The sequence below is a fragment of the Lepidochelys olivacea genome, assembly GCF_965140295.1.
Source record: "Lepidochelys olivacea isolate rLepOli2 genome assembly, chromosome: 5".
Lineage (NCBI taxonomy): Eukaryota > Metazoa > Chordata > Testudines > Cheloniidae > Lepidochelys > Lepidochelys olivacea.
Genome location: NC_140415.1, coordinates 104,949,235 through 104,971,789, shown reverse-complemented (window position 1 = coordinate 104,971,789; position 22,555 = coordinate 104,949,235). Strand labels below are relative to the sequence as shown.

The 22,555-nt window shown below is 42.0% G+C and overlaps 2 long non-coding RNA genes across 5 annotated transcripts in view; one reads left to right on the top strand and one right to left on the bottom strand.

Annotated features, from left to right (window-relative positions):
* The first annotated feature begins 26 nt into the window (after positions 1-26).
* Positions 27-16,757, top strand: LOC311521088. 4 transcript variants are annotated; one of them, XR_014711780.1, is made up of 4 exons: positions 39-1,092; positions 5,639-5,697; positions 15,035-15,067; positions 15,342-16,757. It is a non-coding gene; the product is annotated as an uncharacterized lncRNA (long non-coding RNA). The 4 variants fall into 4 exon arrangements; XR_014711781.1 differs by lacking the exons at positions 15,035-15,067; positions 15,342-16,757 and adding an exon at positions 7,089-10,241 and having other exon boundaries at positions 27-113; XR_014711782.1 differs by lacking the exons at positions 15,035-15,067; positions 15,342-16,757 and adding an exon at positions 7,089-10,241 and having other exon boundaries at positions 39-915.
* LOC311521089 overlaps positions 11,235-22,555 on the bottom strand; it is a 29,386-nt gene continuing 18,065 nt past the window's right edge. Inside the window, exons 3-4 of the long non-coding RNA XR_014711784.1 lie at positions 12,574-12,602; positions 11,235-11,464 (exon numbers count right to left, since the gene is read on the bottom strand). This is a non-coding gene — a long non-coding RNA (uncharacterized lncRNA). The remainder of the gene's footprint in view (positions 11,465-12,573; positions 12,603-22,555) is intronic.

Below are 22,555 nucleotides of genomic sequence, written 5' to 3'. Positions count from 1 at the left end.
GGAAGAGCACTGCGCATGTGTAAGAACATGTTTCTGGCGGGGGCGGGGTGAGGAGCGACATGAAGGGACCCTGGACAATAACTGAAACTGCCTGTTGTGACAGCATGGAGAAGGTCACGTGAGCCTGATCTGCTGCTGGGCAATGAGCGGGAGAAGCAGCTAGCGGATCTCTGTTCGGCCAATAGAAGCCGCGCGCGCGGGCCCCTGGGGCCGCAGCGCCCCTAGGGCCGCAGCGCCCCTAGTGGGGGTAGGCAGCTGCGCCCGCCCCCAGGGCACCTCGGGAGCTCGAACAGGAGCCTGGCCCTGCCTGTAGAGCTCATCACAGATGCTGGAATTAGGGATGGGGGGGGGTCTTGTAGCACCCCCTGAGTTAAAGTGGTTTCCATTGCATAGAGGGTTTATGGAGTGGTCCAGTGGCTCTCAGCCTGCGCCCCCCCCCCCATAAAAACTGTGCCAGCAGCCCTGGTAGAGCTGGCTGGTGCTCGCCGTGGGCAGGGCCCACTTTACCAAGCCCCGTAGCTGAGGGCAGATAAAGGAGCTGCACACATGGATTTCTGCACCGGCGAGGCGCCTGGGTCTTAAATAAAAAGCTCTTGTGCTTGTGGAGAAACCCTCGCAACTGCGACCCATTCCACGGTGTGGCCTCCCAGACAACCCCCCTGCCACGGCTGCTGTCCACAGCTAGAGTTGAAATAGAAATAGGGCAATTATTTTTGTGAGAATCCTTGTTTTTTCTTGTCTGCGTCTTCGTGCGAAAGAGCCCACCCGTCTGGGATCCACGTACTTGTTCTCCAGACAGGGCTCCTGGCTGAAATTGGTGACTGACTTTATTTGAGTGTTGAAACCAAATGCAGAAGTCGTCTCTCTATTGTGGCTTTCCACAATAGTATGGCTCTCCGTCATGCACTCGTGCAGGTGTGCACACTCGCAGTCACGCTACTGGTTTATCTATTGCTGAAGCTACTACTTGACAATTTGTGTGGTGTAGCAACAGATGGCAGTTTCCACTTTCCTGCTGTTAGAACAAATACATCGTGTTAATCTGATGCGGCTTAAACGTGTATCGCACATAACTGGAAAGGTTTTGTTAAGGTAAACCTAAGTCAGGCAGTCAACCACTTTGATACAATAAGGTTACAACCATAGGCCTGTCCACTGCGTAGAGGATGCCTATGAAGTTTGGCCCATGGAACTGCCAAATCTAGGCAGGAAGCCACAAGATACGTTAGGACAACTCTATACAGTCCAAATGGTGGTATGAATGAGGCAACATTTCTTTGCCTGTAAAATGAAAGTGCACCAAGGAAACTGATTTTTCTGCCACATATTTCTCTCACCCTGGTCAGTGCAGTTACAGTGAGAAATTCATCTCTGATGTATCTCTAGCAAGCAATTTATTATGTTGTATGTGCCACTTTTTTTTATTCAACTTATTAAGCCCTGCCATATAGTGTAGTTTTATTAATTTAGCTGTACTCTTCTTGATTTAGCTTCGAAAGCACTGCTACAATATGTAATTTTATTTTCAAGGCATTGCTGTAATTAGTCTTTTTTCCTCCTCGTTGTGTGATGTGCCCTATTATCTGAATTCATTGTCTGCATCAACTGGCATTTCTGTAGTATCTCCTTGTATTATCTGGTCACTATACATGGATTATGGAAAGCAGTGAGGACTTCTCTACATCTTTCTTGTGATATAGACTTCTGCCTTGTAGTGTGCTAGTGAGTCATTTTCTATTATACTTCTTTAGAGACTGCTGTGACAAAGAGGTGAGTCTTGCAGCATAACCTGACGATAAGGGTAGGACTCTTCCAAAACTTTTCTACATGCTGTTGAGAAGGCTCACCAACCAATATCTGAATTTGTAAGTCAGTTCTGGTCATGTACCAGATTACTATAATTGATGAAGTGGGTCCTGGAAAAAGATTGAGTCCCTTAGCAAGTCAGGCCTATACTTACAAAGGATGAAGTACTGTGATGAACACATGATCTCCTAGTGTGGCCTGGTCATTTGTCTGAGACAAATGTTTCCTTACTAACAAATGAGAAGCACTTTTGGTGCAACCTCTATTTGAGACTTGGGACTAAACGTAAAGCTCATCTATTTGACTTTGTTTTTCCTCAGTAAGGAAATGGAGACTGAAGCATTGTTAGAGATGGATAGCAAAAGACAAGCCTCCTGTTGGAAGTGGTCTTTAAGATATATCCCTCACTGCAAAAGATGTCTCTTATTTTAGATACAAAATTATCTCTGCCCATGTAAAGACTGGGTTCTCACTTCTATTGTAAAACATTATTACTGGGAACACTATCTCATAAGATTGAAGTTATGGAAAGTATTATTTATGATCAATAAGGGATAGTGGTACAGTACTGGTATAAATTAAGGCCTCAATCCTGCAAACAGGGATCCACTTGCATAAAACAGTTTAGCTGGACACTAGCTCCTCCAGCTGTTCCCACAATGGACTTTCCTTCCTGATGTGTTCTAATTTCACCAACAGTGAAGGAGGGGGCAGGAGCTTTCTCCTCCCCTCAACCCACCAACCTTGGGAGGAAAGAGAGCAGAGAGAGACAAGAGGAACAATGTCTCCCTTAATTTAACCCCTGCTCACCATTTCTAGCTTGTTAGAGTGATGCCAAGGCAAAAGAGATCACTAGCTCTGCAACTCTAGATTGCTGGACTGATATCAAGTGACAGCTCTCTCTGAGGTTAACAGGCTGAACAACTATAGCTTGCTGGACTGAAGACAAGGCTGAAGACCTTTGAAAGTTACTGACTCAGTGCAGGGAACTGGACTAGATGACCTGTTGAGATGCCCTCTAGTCCTGCTTTTCCATGAGTCTATGACTCAGCGTTCTGGGTTTATGTCAAGGCATAGGCCTTTAGGAGGTCATTGAATAAGCACTTCTTGCATACTACGGTGATGTGAAGGGACATGGTTCTGTGATGTCACTGGCAGAGCACTTTTAGCTTGATTGGCTGATTATTAAGAGAAAGGGCACTGAGTTCACTGACTCAGGACTTCTTTCCTGCTGAGATGATTAATGATGTCCATGTATAGACTTCTATGAAGTCACTGGCTCAGCACTTCTAGCTCGCTGACCTGACATCAGGGCACAGGCCTTCTTGAGGATACTGGATTAATGAATCTTGATTTCAGGGCACAAGTCTCTTTGAGTCATTGGATCAGTACTTTTAGCTTGTGGGCTGATACTATGGCAGAAGGCTTTCTGAACTCACTGGCTCAGCACCTCTAGCTTGCTGGGTTGCTCTCAGCATGTGTATATGCGAGTTCACTGGCTTAGGCATTCTAATGTGTTGGTCTGATGTCAAGGCCTCTGGGGTTATTGGATCATCATCTCTCACTTATGGGGTTTATGGAAAGGCCAAGATTTCTGAGGAATCTCGGGCTCTGTACCTCTAACTTGCTGGTATAATGTAAAGGTCTTAGTGAGATTACTGGCTCATCAAACCTGATTTGCTGGACAGATGTGAAAGCACAGGTCTCTGTTTTCAGCTCAGTAGTACTGCATGTGCCACCCAGAACAGATAAATGCTCCAGCATAATAGGATATAAAATTAGCCTTTCTGTGACAATGTTCCCACCTTCCCTCTTTCAGGCCCTGTAATAATCCCTGTGCCCTTTGTCTAGAGGTTAGGAATATCTGCTACAATAACTCATATCTTTCTTTTGCCTGGAATAAGTTTTTCTGCCAGTTTGAAGCACTCCCCAGGAGTCTAAATCAGTAAAATATGTAGTCTGCCTATTAACTGGTGGGTGCAGCTATATTGAATGAATTGAGAAACACGAGCAAACCAATTTGCTTAATCTGTCATCATCATAAGCTTGACCTTGTAATGTAAATACTTGGGTGCCTAATTTATACTAAGCAGATTCACTAATATAATGGTTTACATGAAGAGAGGCGTCTTTTTAACATATGGTGTACTCCACTCTGTTGAATTTCCTTGTCATATTATGTGAAAACACCAGATGGCAGTGCTGAGGTAGCAAACAATACACCAGATCTAAGAAAAAAAAGAGCCATTAGCATTCAGACAGGCTTTTTTTCCCTAGCTATACATCTTAAATTTCACTTCACTGAATATGACATCATTCTTAACAGTATCTTTTTTGATCACTTCTATCAAATCATCTATTCTGTTGCTGTTTGCACCCTTTAAATAGTGTTCTGATAGTCATTTATCATATAACCCCTTAATCATGAAGAAGAGACAAGAGATGGGCTTGAAATGGTAACCAGCAGGGTTTTACTTAAAAAGCCAGACCTATCTGGGTACTGTTCTGGTTCAGCTGTTTTTATCAGACTTACTGGGTACAGATGACATTAACCCAAACAGACATTTTCACATGCAACTCTGCCAATTTGTGCATGCAAACAGCTACACGCACAAATATAGGCATGTAGTTATACTGAGACGTCAAGTTTTTCTTTCTTTTTCTTTTTTACTCCTGCACCCTCTGTTTCGCCCTCCCCTCCACCCCGCAGTGTGCATGGTTCTTGGTCATGCGTGACATAGCAACAGTACATGCAAAACAGTTGAGGTTTCAGAGTAACAGCTGTGTTAGTCTGTATTCACAAAAAGAAAAGGAGTACTTGTGGCATCTTAGAGACTAACCAATTTAGTTGAGCATAAGCTTTCGTGAGCTACAGCTCACTTCATCGGATGCATACTGTGGAAAATACAGAAGATGTTTTTATACACACAAACCATGAAAAAATGCGTGTTTATCACTACAAAAGGTTTTCTCTCCCCCCACCCCACTCTCCTGCTGGTAATAGCTTATCTAAAGTGATCATCAGGTTGGGCCATTTCCAGCACAAATCCAGGTTTTCTCACCCTCCACCCCCCCACACAAATTCACTCTCCTGCTGTTGTCACTTTGGATGGGCTATCACCAGCAGGAGAGTGAATTTGTGTGGGGGGGTGGAGGGTGAGAAAACCTGGATTTGTGCTGGAAATGGCCCAACCTGATGATCACTTTAGATAAGCTATTACCAGCAGGACAGTGGGGTGGGAGGAGGTATTGTTTCATATTCTCTGTGTATATATAAAGTCTGCTGCAGTTTCCACAGTATGCATCCGATGAAGTGAGCTGTAGCTCACGAAAGCTCATGCTCAAATAAATTGGTTAGTCTCTAAGGTGCCACAAGTACTCCTTTTCTTTTTGAGAGTGTTGAGTTGTCCTTCAGGATAGATTGTAGGAAGTCTTTATGCAAGGTAACCTATTTCCCCTTGTTTTTTCCTACACCCCCGCTCACCCCTTCCTCAGACATTCTTGTTAAACCCTGGATTTGTGCTGGAAATGGCCCAGCTTGATTATCATACACATTGTAAGGAGAGTGATCCTTAGATAAGCTATTACCAGCAGGAGAGTGGGGTGGGGGGAGAGAAAACCTTTTGTAGTGATAAACACCCATTTTTTCATGGTTTGTGTGTATAAAAACATTTTCTGTATTTTCCACAGTATGCATCCGATGAAGTGAGTTGGGGTTTGTGTATGTTAATCAAGCTAACAAATTCTTTGTATTACTGAAGATTAAAAAAACATTTATGTAAATTTAACATGAATAAGCAATAGCTGAGATGTATCCACCTCTGTCTTCTAGAATGCTCGGAGTGGTGCTTCTTTCACAGTCTCTCTGCTGCCACATCGACAAAGGAAGAGGTCAGTAACTGGAAATCATCACTAAATATGTTCTCCTTCACCCCAGAAACAACAGCGCTTAATGAGAATATCACTGACCAGCTGAGACTATACTGTGCCATGCAGAATTAATTGCTTTCAGTGAGCAGCTCTAACTAATAAATCAATGGCACAATATGATTTCTCATTAATAGTAATTTCTGTAGTACAACTACTACATTAGTTCTTTTCAAGGAACCCTGGGGGGAGGAAGCGGTCACAAAACATTGTCTCTTTGAGGTATGTCAACCTCCACATCTAAAACTAATGTATCTATTTCGAAAGTCCCAGTACAAAAATAGCAACCTAGAGAATGAAATATATGGATCAAAGCCATTGTTTAGCCAACAGAAGTATATGGCACCATTGGTATGTGCTTATGCCCTCTGTGCTCTGTAGGCCAAATTCAACTGTGCATTGAAGTAATGAATGGTGCCAGCTCATACCAGTTATAACTTTGATCCTGTATTTTCAATAAAAATTAAATATTGCCAGGGATACACTTGTTCTTTGTATGTATTTTTCCTATTAAAAAAATGTATTCTAATATTATTAAAATACATTGATCTAAACTAAAAGCCAGAAGCATTTTACATCACAATGGACACAAAATAGATTGAAACTGAATGGATTATATAAATTAAAACTGTGTGTGATTGGCACAGACATGGCCAATACACTGGTAATGACCTGATTAATTTACAAAAGAAAAATAAGGAGGTAAAATGTATTTATTCTCCTTTTCACTCTGTTTTAACATATACATTCTGCATAGCGGGGTGAAAAAAATCACCCGCCAAGAACCTTTTTGTTGTCTTACTAACAAGAGTTCTTTATATAACTGTTTGATCTAAATGGGGTTTATTAAGACTTGATCCCAAACCAAAAACTTTCTTCTGAAACCCCAAAGTTTGAGGGCATTAAAATTATCCAAATCAAGATCTGACTCTCACTTTTGCAAAAAGCCTCTGTTTGTTAATAGGTCAAACTCTGCATTCAAAGACCCTTTACTTAATGCTAGAGCTGTAAATTGCAGCTTGAGTCCATCTCTATTATTTATTAAAATCAGTAAAATGTATTCCATTCCTGTAGGTTTTTTCACTTGCTTATGTGTAGCTGCTTAGGTAAGTTATTTACTAAACTACAGTAATATCATTCGCAAGAGCACTGCCATTAAGAGGCTGTTGTTGCTGATGGGTTGGCAACAATAGGACCTGATTATTCTGTCGGTTCTACCCATGTGACTCCTAGTGACTTCACTGGCAGTTGTACCTACACAACTGACAAGATAATCAGGACCATGATGAGTATGAATGTGTGAATGCTCAAGTGGAGGGAAGGGGTTGAAATTATTCTTTTGTTTCTTCCTGTAGGAGTAGGGAAGAGGGAGAAGTTTGTAATTGCAGCCTGAGAAAGTGCAACAGTACATTCAGCTACCTTAAGCATTTCTGTACAGACACCAAATCCCTTTCCATGACCTGCTACAAGTTCCTTGTTTTTTGTTTTATACAAGATATGTTAAAATATAAGAAAACAGGAGTGGAGTCAAGAACATCTTTACTGTAGTCCTAGCAGGTTGCTTACGGCAACAAAATGTTAGAGGTCCTAAAAGCTAGAGTCACAAGAGTACTTAGTGTTGTAATGCCTAATTTGTAGGCACCCTGTGATTAGAGTAATTCTGTACCCTGAGTTAGATGCCCAGATTCCCCATTAATTGTATAGGGAGAGATAGGGCACTAGGAAATGGATTCTCCAAAGCCAGTAAACTGAGCACAGAGCCACCTAAGCTAGCCAGAAGTGAAATGCAGAAGAAAGGGGTGGGGCTTAGGCTAGATCCTCAAAGGTAATTAAGCACCAAACGCCCATTGATCTGGGCCTTAGGCGCTTGACAGGCTGGAGGCAGGCATCTCTCTCTGTGTGGGATTCTCAAGTGTGAACCTTCTCCTGGAGTTAGGTGTCTAGGCTGTTGGGAGAGGAGAGGAGAGGAGGGAGAGAGAGACTGACCCCACCCCATTATAGCCAATAGCCTACTGGTTAGTGCATGAGGGCTGCAGGAGAACCAGAATCCCTGCTCTGCCTAAATTGGACTTGCACCTAAGTCTCTGCTCTGAATCAGACAAAGCAATTTGAAGCTGGGTCATCCACAACCCAGGTGAGTGCACTAATGATTGAGCTATTGAGGTATTCTGGGTTGGACATACACACACTCTACCCATGCACCCCTGAAAAATTCCCAACCTACTCACTCCTGGTTGTCTTTTGTGCAGGTTAGGCATGTTCTAGCATACACCGAATGGCTCAGGCCCCACTAGAGAGAAATGCAGGGGAATGCCAAAGAATCCCACCAGGGCTTTAGCTTCACTAAGGGCTTCAAGCAGCTCATTAGCATCTGGACTTAAATGGCAGAAATTTAGGTGCTGATGGGGATTTAGGTGCTTACAGGGTTAGATGGCAACTGAGCGGGGGTTTTGAGAATGGCAGTGGTACCTAAACAGAATGCCACTAACCATCACCTACAGCCCCCAACTAAAACCTCTCCAGCGCATCATCAAGGATCTACAACCTATCCTGATGGTCAATCCCTCACTCTCACAGACCTTGGGAGACAGCCCAGTCCTCGCTTACAGACCGCCCCCCAACCTGAAGCAAATACTCACCAGCAACTACACACCACTCAACTAAACACTAACCCAGGAACCAATCCCTGCAATAAACGCCTGTGATGTTACACTCTATATGATTATATGAAAATATGGTCATGAGTGTGAATATAATGTAACTGGAATATGCGTCATGCAAAAGGTCTCTTGTAAGGTATCATTAAAAAGCTTATAATCTATTGAGCATGGTCATCCAATTTGTATAAATGTATCGTTCTTGTATCTGAAACGAGAAATATGAAATATAACTCTGAGGTCCTATTGTAATTATGCAAAGTGTGGGCCATTAATGGTGGCTTGAAATCTTGATGGCTCCCATTAACCAGGACAATTGGTTGTAAATGGCTTTGTTTACTTGTAAGTCTTCCTGTATACTGTGTGCTGGCAAGTGGGTAATGAAGTCTTACAGTGACGTGATTGTGTCACCGAAACTGAAATCCATCTTTAACCTGATACTTTTCCATTAAGAAGGAGGGGTGAGAACCCAGAGAGGGACAAAGAATTCCCTCCTTGTGCAACTGATAGATAAGTGGGTGGAACAGAACAAAGGGGGCTGCAGTCATGAGAAATCCCCTAGTTACCACTGAGCTGGAACAAGAACTGTACTGGGGAAAGGATTGGGCCCACACTAGAAAGGAGTCTAGTCTGTGAAAGAAGCTTATTGGAACATCTCTCAGGGTGAGGTTTCATCTGTAATCAGTTTCTTACTGTATTAGACTTAGACTCATGTATTTTTGTTTTATTTTGCTTGGTAATTTACTTTGTTCTGGCTGTTATTACTTGGAACCACTTAAATCCTACTTTTTATATTTAATAAAAATCACTTTTTGCTTATTAATTAAGTCAGAGCAAGTAATTAATTCCTGGGGGAGCAAACAGCTGTGCATATCTCTCTATCAGTGTTAAAGAGGGCGGACAATTTATGAGTTTACCCTGTCTAAACTTTATACAGAGTAAAACCGATTTATTTGCGGTTTGGATCCCATTGGGAACTGAGTGTCTGGGTGCTAGAGACAGGAGCACTTCTCAAGCTGTTTTCAGTTAAGCCTGCAGCTTTTGGGGGACGTGGTTCAGACCTGGGTCTGTGTTTGCAGCAAGCTAGCATGTCTGGCTCAACAAGACAGGATACTGAAGTCCCAGGATACTGAAGGGAAAATGGACTCAGAAGTAGTCTCAGCACATCAGGCGGCAGTCCCAAGGGGTTTCTGTGACCCAACCCGTCACAACCCCATTGTCAACTCTGTCCGCATATCTATTCAAGGGACACCATCATAGGACCTAACCACATCAGCCACACCATTGGACTCGTTCACCTGCACATCTACCAATGTGATATATGCCATCATGTGCCAGCAATGCCCCTCTGCCATGTACAGTGGCCAAAATGGACAGTTTACGCAAAAGAATAAATGGACACTATTCAGACATCAAGAATTGTAACATTCAAAAACCAGTAGGAGAGCACTTCAATCTCCCTGAACACTCAATAACAGACTTAAAAGTGGCTATTCTTCAACAAAAAAAACCTTCAAAAACTGACTTCAGCGAGAAACTGCAGAACTGGAATTAATTTGCAAACTTGACACCATCAAATTAGGCCTGCTGAAAGACTGGGAGTGGCTGGGTCACTACAAAAAATAATTTTCCCTCTGTTTATACTCACACCTTCTTCTTAACTGTTGCGAATGGACCACATCCACATGATTGAATTGGTCTTGTTAGCACTGATCCCTCACTTGGAAAGGCAATTCCCATCTTTTCATGTGCTGTATATTTATACCTGCTTACTGTATTTTTCACTCCATGCATCTGATGAAGTGGGTTCTAGCCCATGAAAGCTTATGCCCAAATAAATTTGTTAGTTTCTAAGATGCCACAAGGACTCATTGTTTTCCAACTTAGCAACTTAGTTGCTTTATTGTGAAAGTGATTGTGGTCTGTGAGGAGACTGGATAGATATTTGCCTCTCTGGTCAGGGCAGCAGGAGCCACAGAGCTGTCTCTGAGTCCATTACACAGATCTCAGGATAGTAAGTCCAGCCTTCTGACTCCTTATTTTGACCCCTCTCTTCACCATGGGCAATATGTTCTTTTGTTATGTATTGAATCTGTGGGGTTTGTCAGTGCACACTAGGTGGCAGTCTTCATCTTACATTTCTCATGTCAACTAACTGCTAATGAGCATTTTCCTGCATACTAAAAATGACTAATCTGCTCAGGCTGTAAAACAGCAGGGAACCAAGGGAGACCAGCTCTGCCAGTAATCTTATTGCCTCTACAAAGGTTTAATTTAGAGCTGCAGTTAACTGTTCACTAAATAGCCAAACTGGCAAATAAGCTGCAAATGAATGGAGGGGCCTCCTTGTAGTCATTATCTGCCCTGTTTTGTGACACCTCCAGTATGTTCTTTATCCCATTGCTGGTAAAAGATTCTGAACACACTTTTGCCTACCACTTTTAGATGTCATCAGGCTCCATTACTGTAGACTCACTTAAACTAAGTCCTTACAGTATCTTCTCCCATAAACATACAGCACCTTCATTTTCCTGTGGCTGGTTAGGGATAATACAAACAGCATCTTACTATGGCTGGTTCGGGATAGTACACAGGGCCTGTAAAATAAATGCCTTTAAAAGTTGGCCTTTCTAGAATTTTAAAATTAAAAATAGTTCCTGTAGAAGGAGGAATAGCACCTAGGAGCTGTGCATTATGTTGTAAAAACATAATTCTATATATTTTCCAATTGACTATTATTTGAGCAATGGTGGGGGGACAAAAATAGCCTAAGACAGATGGGACTATCAGCAAACAGCACTCATTTTGTGATGCATGTATTTATTGTATAACTGCAAATCCCTTCTTCCTAATCATGAGGTCTCAGTTTGATATACAGAGCTCTAATTTGTATACGCATTTCTGTGAATTGTGCAACTTTCCACTGATGAGCCTAATTCAGACAAAATTATCTATCCTTGGCTTCTCAAGTTGAGTAAGTCCCAGAATGTGATGGATCCTGGCTCTGCCACAGGTGGACGTATTAGAAAGGAAGGTCAGCCTCTACAGAAGTCCAATACCTCCATGCCAATAAGCTGTGAAGTAATAATTGACCAGGAAAAAAAGAATACATGAAAAAGATTATGCACATGAACTTTCCATTTCCTGTATTGTTCATTCCTGATTCTTTTTTAAGCCCCCATGTGCAGCTACACAGGAAACAGGAGTTACTCCAGTTACAGGCTGAAATAGCTTCCCTGAATGGTGCAAGTGAAGAAAACAAAGAAAGAAAATTCCCCCCTTTAAACAGCCCTTCATATTTTCTCAAAAAACTATTCATTACAGTAAGGGGAGACAGTAATAATACTTAATTCATAAGGGTATAATGGGGATTAATTAATGGTAGCAAAGCTCTTTGTGGATGAAAAGTTTAAGTATTATCATCATTAGTACGTTTGACCTTATTCAGAACATACAAGGGAAAGTAATGTTTGTCTGCTGGAAGAGCATAAAATCAGTAATGGAATAAATATTAGTTGCAATCTTATAAATTTGAATTACAAGAAATGGGAAGGGGAGATGTAGCCATTATGATAGTGTGCTGTGTAAATATTATACTCAAAAGGTGTCTAGCCCCAACTTTAAGATTTTATTTAATTTCAGTTGTGAGGTCAATAAGAGAAGGTGACTATTTTCAGTATCTACTTTTGTGTCTACATCCATATTTCCACCCTCTATTGCTGATCTTGGTAACTAACTGTAAACCTTTGGGTGCCAAGTGCAGTGCTGACATGCAGGCAAGTTTCCTTAGGGCCAAAACTTTTTCCCCCCTATTCTAGTGACAGGACACTCCAACCCATAACCTCTGGATGCTGATGTGAGTGATACATACTATATAACCTTAGGCCTAAATTGTGCTGATAGTAGCCCACTTTGTCTGCTGGCCCATGAAAATGCCATTGGCTTCTTGAGCCCTATAGATGTGGAAGCTAATATCTACCTAATGGCTAATATCCAAACTTTCCTTTTCTGGTGATGCAGAATGCTCAGTCAGGCATTTCATTCTGCCTCCTTACCCCTTGATTCTGCTGTTCCTTGTTTCTAGACCTGATTGAACACATGGAAGTGACATTGGGAAACTCCCTGATGCCCTGCATAAATGTTAGAAAAGAACTTTTGAGAGGCAACAATCCAAGGATCTTACCTGAATGGCAACACCAATCCAAAGGTCAGCTAGGGAATAGCAAGAAAGGGTCATGAATATGTCACAAATGAAGATCCCCCACCTCTCTCTCTCTCACTTACTTCCCCTCCCCCTCCCAAATGCACTGAAGTTTCACAGAGTACCATACTTCGGAAATCTGGGGAAAGAAAGCCTCTCGGGGACTCTACTCCCAGGTAATGTTTATTGAAAACAGAAGATAGTAACTCACTTACAGATACACAGAAATATTACTATAGTGTAGAGTTGGAATAATTTCTGTGGTCTTCATGGTTGCAGAAGGAGAGTTGGAAGAGGCCGAGACTCAAGCATTGTGTGGTGAGGGGAAATGTGGATCTTACTCACATAACATCCCCTGTAGCTCCAGATTTGCAGAAGTCACAGAAACCTGAGGTGATTCTTTCTGTTGAAGCAGACCTATCTAGTGTATGTCTGCCTTCTGTGGGGACAGAAGCCACAAATATGGCTTGCACAGTTTGAGTAGCCTGTAATATTTTGGCCAGATCAGGACCCTAGGGTAGTGGAGAATTAATTATGGTGGCACCAGGATCACAATCTTGGAGAGCTCCTATTAAAAGGAACAAACCTGCTCAGTGGGCAGGTTTTTCTAAGTTCTCAATGCTAGCTCAGTACCTGTGTCCATAGCTTTAAAAATCAAAAGAAGAGAATTCATTATTTGATCTGATAGTGCAGTGTTGCTGGTAGTGTCATAACATCTTGTTCTAGCTGAGTTAGAGCTTTTTCTTTTATGTCCTTTTTATCACTCTTCAGTGATCTTTCCCTGAGCTGTGAAGTACAGTCAGTCAAATGCTCTGGGTCATGCAGTATCAGCTATCAGTACTACGGTGAGCTGCTGGTGCCTGCTGATTCCCAATTTTTGATCTGTGGTAAATTCTGTGCACTCAATCTCTTTTGGTTTAAGATTGTTTTGGCAAAAGTAAACAAAGCAGATCTTAATAGCTGGAGACCAAAGTCATCAGGACAAATTATTCTGGTTATATCTGTGCTACCCCACTGACTTTATCAGGGTTGGAGAGGTGCAGATGAACCACAGTGTGAGAGGGGTAAAGTTATCGAAATCAGAATATTAAACAAAGGAAAAGACATGTAAGGGAATTGTATTGTGTACCCTAGAGGACAGTATATTTGAGGAGACAGACAGTATATTTGTGCAGACAGCTATTTAAACTCTGGCTGTGATACCCTTAGGTATATGGGGCAAAGGGGAAGAGAGACAAACAGGCTGAGTAACTGAGAGAGAGAGCGCACACATGTACATGAGAACCTTAGTGAGAAGAACACAAATGTAGAAAACACTATATGGCATTACTATAACTGTTCTAAAGTTCCCCATCAGACCAAATATTTAGCATTTCAGCCCCATTAGAAAAATGTTCAGAAAAGTATGAGCTTGTGAAAATAAGGTGAGACTGGGACTCTATCTCTAGACTTAACAGCAGTATTGGTGGAGTGATCTAATATAAAATAACACCATGTAGATAGCTTGGCTTCACACATACTGGTCCCCCTTCTGGGCTGCACCCAAACTTTAGTTCCCAGCAAAGCAGCTTTGTGATGAAGAGAGTAACAGCTCTGCCAGCTATCTCCTGTTACAGTGCATATGGTGCTGTAGACAGTTTATGCCTAAAATTGACCCTGTGGATGGGGCGGTGTCCTGCAGCTCCCTGTTGAGTCTCCTGTTGAGAGCAACTTGCTTTTTCCTCTTCTAGTACAAGATGTTCTTTTCCTGTGGACTACTCCCTTGCCTCAAGCCAAAGAGGACCTTGCAGTCACCTTTACACTGGGGCAGCTGATCTCATCACTTTGAGGCATCTTGAGGCTTTCTACCTAATTTATACCCCAGAACACAGGCTGGTATTATAAAACCATGTATATGCAAGATCCTTCCTTGCCTCCCATTCCTGGAAGAATAGAACGAACCTTGCACACCCCAAAATTTTACATCCCCTGGTGCGTCAATTGTGAGGAAGCCTCAGCCATTTCAATTTTTAAGCAGCAAGATAAATGAGCCCACCAAAAGGTGTACTGCCAGTCGTAGATTAAAGCTATGGGTGGCCTGGATCTAACAATATTTTGGGGCACTCTTGTGTGGAGTGTTGGACTTAGTCTTCCTGCCCAGGCAGATTGATTCTTCTAGTCCTCCCTGACTTCCAGCTCTGCCCCTCCTCTGTTCTTGATGCAAAATTGCTGGAAACACTCAGCTGTGAACAGCACCATGTCCTGCTGGGCTGCCTTTGACTCATTGTTATTTTTACACTCCCTCTTAGTGCAGGAGCTTTAATTCCTCCTAAGTCCCTCTGTCCAAATAGTAGAGCACATAAATATCTTGGTAATCAAACTCAAAGTAGTATATAGCAATTTGGTGAGGCTTTGGTAACATTCATGCTTTATAAAGTTTACTCAAACCATTGATTTATTCCAGGTCTGAGCCCCAACATTTCCAGGAGCAGCTCAGGTATGTTTCATGAGAGCTCTGACAGTTATGGCAGCTGAATCCCACTGCTAGCTTGTGTGGAGTCTGTGGTTCAATCACTGGCCTGTGAGTCACAGTCAAACTGCAGTAACTGCAGGATTTCAACAATTTCCACCCCACCATCAACCTCAGCCTGGACCAGTCCACACAAGAGGTCTACTTCCTAGACACAACAGTGCTAATAAGCCGATGGTCACATAAACACCACCCTATACCGGAAACCTACTGACCGCTATATTTACCTACATGCTTCCAGCTTTCATCCAGACCACGTCACACAATCCATTGTCTACAGCCAAGCTCTAAGATACAACCGCATTTCCCTCAGACAGAGACAAACACCTACAGTATCTCTATCAAGCGTTCTTAAAACTACACTACCCACCTGGTGAGGTGAAGAAACAGATTGACAGAGCCAGAAGGGTACCCAGAAGTCACCTACAACAAGACAGGCCCAACAAAGAAAGTAACAGAATGCCACTAGCCGTCACCTACAGCCCCCAACTAACACCTCTCCAGCATATCATCAAGGATCTACAACCTATCCTGAAGGACGATCTCTCACTCTCGGACCTTGGGAGACAGGCCAGTCCTCGCTTACAGACAGCCCCCCAACCTGAAGCAAATACTCACCAGCAGCTACACCCCACTCAATAGAAACACTAACCCAGGAACCAAATCCTGCAACAAACCCTGGTGCCAACTCTGTCTGCATATCTATTCAAGGGACACCATCATGGGACTTAACCACATCAGCCACACGATCAGGGGCTCATTCACCTGCACACCTACCAATGTGATATATGCCATCAAGTGCCAGCAATGCCCCTCTGTCATGTACATTGGCCAAACCGGACAGTCTCTATGCAAAAGACTAAATGGACACAAATCTGCATTAGGAATTATAACATTCAAAAACCAGGAGAACACTTCAATCTCCCCGTTCTCTCAATAACGGACCTAAAAGTGGCAATTCTTCAACAAAAAACCTTCAAAAACAGACTCCAACGTGAAACTGCGGAACTGGAATTTATTTGCAAACTGGACACCATCAAATTAGGCCTGAATAAAGACTGGGAGTGGTTGGGTCATTACAAAATCTAAACCTAATTTCCCCAATACTAATTTGCCCCAACTGTTACTCACACCTTCTTGTCAACTGTTTGAAATGGGCCACTCTTATTACCACTACAAAGGTTATTTTTCCTCCCGTGGTATCTTACTGTTAATTGAATTGTCTCATTAGACTGACCTCACACTTGGTAAGGGAACTCCCATCTTTTCATGTATTTATACCTTGGCCTGTATTTTCCACTCCATGCATCTGATGAAGTGGGTTCTAGGCCACGGAAGCTTATGCCCAAATAAATTTGTTAGCCTCTACGCCACAAGGACACCTCGTCATTTTTGCTAATACAGACTAACACAAACCATGCTATTACCAGCAGGAGAGTGGGGTGGGGGGGAGAGAAAACCTTTTGTAGTGGTAATCACCCATTTTTTCATGGTTTGTGCGTATAAAAAGATCTCCTATACTTTCCACAGTAATGCATCCGATGAAGTGAGCTGTAGCTCATGAAAGCTTATGCTCAAATAAATTGGTTAGTCTCTAAGGTGCCACAAGTATTCCTTTTCTTCTAGCTACCACTCTGAACCTGACAATATGTAGGCACTCAACATATGTATATACATAATTTAATTTACATTTTAATGAGTCCATGACACTGTTTTATATTGTAAAATCAAGCAGATATGTTGTCACAAGTCTGCCAATGCTTCCCTCTTTTTTGTGAGGAGGAGTTGCTATGATGCTATTTTTCTTGTGTGAATGTTTTTAAGGAAGCATCAGATATATTTATGCTTTGCAAAATTCATTTTTGAAATAATTTTTACTGATAGTGATGTTTATTTAAGCATTTTTTTAATCAGTGTATAGTTTCTCAGCTATGGGAAATTATGGGGGGTCTGACAGTTATTTAAAGACAATGATTGAGATTCATAAAGTTAAAACTTTAACCATTCAAACACATATTCTCAAAATATACAAAATAAATATCCCTAAATCAAACTCTGATGTTCTCATGCAGTAAAGTTTATCATTGTGTGTGTATAATGAAATTGACATTTATCAATTTTTATAGATTAAAAAGTAATCCTTCCAAGCCTATAAACAACCTACAGCAAGTTATAAGGCCAGGATTCTCATGTTAGTTTATAAAAGGTTTGACTATGAAAGTTCCAGAGTCTGTGGAGCTGATTCTCATTTACAATAAGGCCCCTTTACACAGTACTCTTTGGCAAATACAATTACAAACCCTGAGGCTTCTTTACACTGCCAGACTAATATAAAAGGGCTTTATGTAACTGAGAATCAGTCCCTGAAGTTTGGAAATAGTCTGTTGCCATTACATGCTGTGTGAACAGGGGATTGAAAGCTATCTGAACTTTGAAAGTGACTTTAATATTTGATTTTATATTGATGAAACATTCTCATACTATACGGTGTATGAGCCACGCTTTTCCCTGTACAAGGCAAGCCATTAGTGGATTCTTCTAATGTTACAGGGTATAGCAGAAGACTGGAATAGTGTGGCTGACCAAAAATGTGGGATCCAAACTTCACACACACGCACGCGCACACACACACACACACCCCATAACCCCTAAAGAAAATGAAGTTATTTCTTAAGTTACCTTGGGCATTAAACTGAGTCTCCCTTGCCCTGAGGAGGTGAAAAAAGAGGCTTTAACACATTCTGAAGCAACATCTGGCTACATGTTCTGAAACAACGCATGACTAGAAAGGAAACTAATAGTGAAGGAGAAGAGAAAGGATGAGGGGGATGGGCAGGGAGACGGAGCATGGAGGAGGAAGATGGATCTTATTAGTGAGGAGAGATATGAGCAGGAGGAGAAGGAGAGGAATGATAAAAACTGGGGAGAGCAAGAGCAGGAGAGTGAACAAGTTATATGGGGAGAAATGGGAAGGGAAAAAGGACAAAAGAATTGAAAAAGGGATACAAGTATTTATTCAAGCAGAGAGAGAAATAAAAAGGGAAAGAAAACAAAGTTGGAAGGAAGAAGGAGGTGCATGGAATGAGGATAAAAGCTGGTGCGAACCTCCAAAATGCACTATTTTATACATTAATGCACCCAGGGGATGCATTTCCAGATGAATTCTCTGCAACGTCTGCATAAATTCAGACAACATTTTTATAAGATTATTTGATGCCATTCTCTGCCGCACAGTTCTGTATCCAGTTCTTTCCATGTGCCGGGACCAAAGGGTACTAACACAGCACCGGAGAACATTACTTTGCCCAGTTTCCTGGCAACTGACCCTGTCTTTTATCCCATCATTTCCTTTTAATTCACTGCAAATTGAAAAACTTTTACCTAGCTACACCTTTGCTCACTTTCTGCAGCTCCATCCGTTCTGGAGTACAGACAAGTCCTTGTCATAGGAACACAGAATTACCTTACCATGCCACTGGTTCAGCAAGTCTGGTATTCCACCTCCAGCACTGGTCACCTGGTGCTTCATGGGAAAATGAAATACATACAACCTCACATACCAAGACAACTGTGGGCTTTGGCAACAACCTTTCTTCTGAGCTTTGGGTAACTGGCTATATCTGCCTCTTTATTGAGTCTTGGACACTTACCTTTTGAATTATAACATCCTTTCCTATATGGTGCACCCCAGAATCCATTGCATCCCATCTTATATGGGCATTTAAAATGGAAGCAGCTTGATTCAGCTGTTGTTCACTAAAGAGCAGGGTGACCAGATAGCAAGTGTGAAAAATTGGGACAAGGGGTGTGGGAAACTAGGTGCCTATATAAGAAAAAGCCCCAAATATCAGGACCGTCCCTATAAAATTGGGACATCTGGTCACCCTTCTGAAGAGGTTGGGATAGTTGTAAAAGACATGGGAAAGCATGGGCAGAAGGAATGTGAAGACATGCTGGGAAGGAGAGGAAAATACTCAGCCCACTACTTGAGTAAAGAAAATGTGGCACCACTGCACAAAGGAAAAAAAGAATATGAACAACAGATGTGTGGTCACATCCAAAGCAAAGGGCAAAGGTTACTGCACTGTAGTTTAACAATATATGAGAGAGGTCAATTAGGCTGAAATTGCGAAAGTAAGCCATGGGGGAAATGTATCTGACAACTGGGCCATAGAAGATGGAATTGAGAACCCTGTATGTTCTGATGAGGGGCACTTAACCAATGCAAATACAGCATTTTGCAACAATGTCTCTAATTGTATATTTATATGGCTAAAAGTAGGGATTTGTCAATGACCTTGGAGAAAAAAAATTAGTTACAATCTTTGCCCAAACCTTAGAATGAACTGAACAATTTTGGGGCGTATAAGAAAAAGTCATTGGAAAGATCCTTTTTTGTTTGTACATCTTTGTACTTTGGCCGGGCCCAGAACCTCAGATACCATACCTGGAAAAACTTATTCTAACAAAATATCCAGCTCAGATTATTGGACATTTCTATGAACTGAAGTATTTCTTAATATTGTTGAATCATTAATTATCTTAGACGTAGGCTGTGTGGGCAGGGTATGCATTACAGATGTGTTAAGTATTTGTATAAATCTTTAAATCCACTCAAACTGATCCTCAGGTCTGACATTCTTTCCTTTCCGAAATCTCAGCAGATGCTCACTAAAGTGAAAATGTAAGCTGACGTTGTTTACCCATCTGGAAATCTGGCAAGTCCTTCCCCACCAGCCAGCTTCTCTCTCTCCAGGCCAACAGACACCCTTTGGCTTCCTGAAGACATCTAAGCTCAGAAAGAGGAGTCCTGTGGCTTACTAGCGAGCAAGGGCCAGCTGTTTGGGGGTGGGGTAGAGGGGAGAAGGTTGTTTGTTGAACCGCCAAGCAAATCTGCAAGAAGTCACTCACGTCCGGCCTGGGCAATGCCAACAAAACCATTCAGTTTCTGAATCTATGTTACAAGCCAAGCTCTGCAGGGTTCACACTAGAGCTAAAATCCTATTGAATTAAGTGCTGTAAGGAATGAGAGAAGGAGGAGATGATTTACATGAACTTTTTACCTCCTGGTCAGCTCTGCATCTTGTGACTCTTTTGTATTGGGTTGCCATGGCAAGCTGACCTGTCTGTAAAATAGGTCATCCTCTCACTGAACCAGAATCTGTAGCCTGTTGGGCATCCACAGGATAGCATAATACCATATAGGCTGCAGATTGCTTGTAACATTTGAAACCCTATGTAATCTGGGGTTCACAGGGATGCAAGCCTCTTGCTGTAATGCAGAACTTAGGGATGGTTAAATATCCAAATCTCTTGTATATTGTTGTACAGTGAGAGCACATGGGATTTTAAGTTTATTTTTACAGTCTGCTAATGTATTAACATTACTATTAGCATGGTGGTGTTTGTAGGGATTCTCTCAGGCAGATAGAGCATGAGCAGTTGCTGGTACAAGCATCCAAAGGGGGATAGGGGGAGAAAGATGACAGCTTTTCACTGTTCCAGCAGCGAGTGTAGATTTACTTAACATAATTTAGGCTTGAATCCTGAAAGCTGCCTCACACAGATGTTTCCAGGCACCATAGCAGAGCACCAGGAGATCCCCATTAGGGATCTGCCCACATTGAGCTGCTGTAGGATCAAGGCTTCAATTCTGAAAAAATTGAATTTTGTATAGAGGAAAACTCCTTGAGTCTCCTTATTTTATATTTGAGTCTTTTAGATCATCCTATCCAGTCCCCTTTTTAGACAAATATTTACTGCTCAGTACTAACTATAATACTTCAGCTTGTCACTGCTCATTGTCAGTGTAGACTAACACGTTTGATATTTATTGGTAAAAAGAGTCTCAAAATAGGGATGAAGTAATCCTTTCACTTTTCCTTTCTTTCTAGTTGTTAGGGATGCTGTGTGTAGCAAAGTTGCCACCCCCACTCACACTCCTCTTGGCTATATATGGCATTTCAGCACCTTTGCCTCAGTTTTCCCCACTGTCCTTTAGCCTTCTCTACCTAAAGGAGTATCCTAGTCCTCCAGCCACACCACTTTACAGAGTCCATCCCCTTCCAGGGCAGAGCTTTTTACCAAAATCCAACAGAAAGTAAAAACAACTAAACCTTAAACCCAGCTGAGCTCAGCAGCTCCCTCTCTCTCACAGCTATACTTTTGCCCTCCTATAATTTTTTCCCCACCCTTTGTCCTCTGGCTCCTAGACCTCAAACAACCCCACTGTCCAGGGGGTAGTACACCCCTCCCCTCACTCAGGGTTCAGACAAGCTCATCTAAGTTCCTACCTCCATTCAGGCATCCATCTCACACTGTAAATAGCCTCTCTACTCTTCTCCCACTTTCTGCTTTTCAGCTTTCCTTGGGGGCTATTTCCTACAAGACAGGACCAGAGACTTCCTCCCATCTGATGTCCTCTCTCCTCTTTTAAATCCACCCCATTCACCTGACCACACCCTTCCCAGGTACAAGCTGTGAAGTTGCATCACTCTCTGGCTCCTTTAACCCTTTTGGTGCCAGTGTGAGGTTTACACCCAGTCACACCGAGCTAAATTCTCCTCTCACCAGTCTAATTCAAGTCAATGGGGTTGTTTGTGCCAGTGCAGCTGAGAGGAGAATCTGCCTCCTCTGTTCTTATTGCCATTACTACACTGTGTTTTTTAAAGAACTACTGAGGTAACAAGTTCCATTTTATAATATATGTTGTACACCTTGCTCTGGATTGGACAAAGAGATACAAATTACACCTCCCTGTCCCCCATCATGCAATGTATCTACTCCCTTTTTACTTGGGGTTGCCATTTGGAGAGGCAGATTTACACCCTAATTTTGCAGGTTGATCCGAGGTGAACTCCTGCAGTTAAAGAGGGCTCTACATGAGTGCAGAGGTCCACATGCATAAAGCCACTTGCAGGATCAGGGCCTTGGTTTCCATCAGAGACACCATATGATCCTGCTGAGCGATCCATTTGCTGTGGAGATTTCACAGCAGGCTCTGCACCCTGGTTTATGCCAATTTGAGCAGGTATAAACCAGGGATGCATTTATCCTACATTCTTTGTTTCAGCTTTGGAAAAACTGTTAGAAAGGTACAGTATTGCATCACATCAATATTGATGATCTGCTTTCTAAATATTTGCACTCAAGAAGACTAAAATATTAGCAGTGCCAGAAGATAAAGTTTTCTAATATTGTCTTTGCTGTAGTATTCAGTTAACAGAGTGCTGTTAATTACTTGTTGTCTCTGTGGGGAATATCACAGTACACATATTACCCATAGAATCAAAAGTAATGAGGATATTGTTTTAGAAGTATATAAAAGAGTCTGTAACATAAGGACAATACACTTTTCCATTTTGGGTCATGAAAAAAACATGTCACACTCTTGCATCTCTTATAGTTTAAAATTTTGCCATGAGAACCATGGCTCAACCATTTTTTCACTAGAAA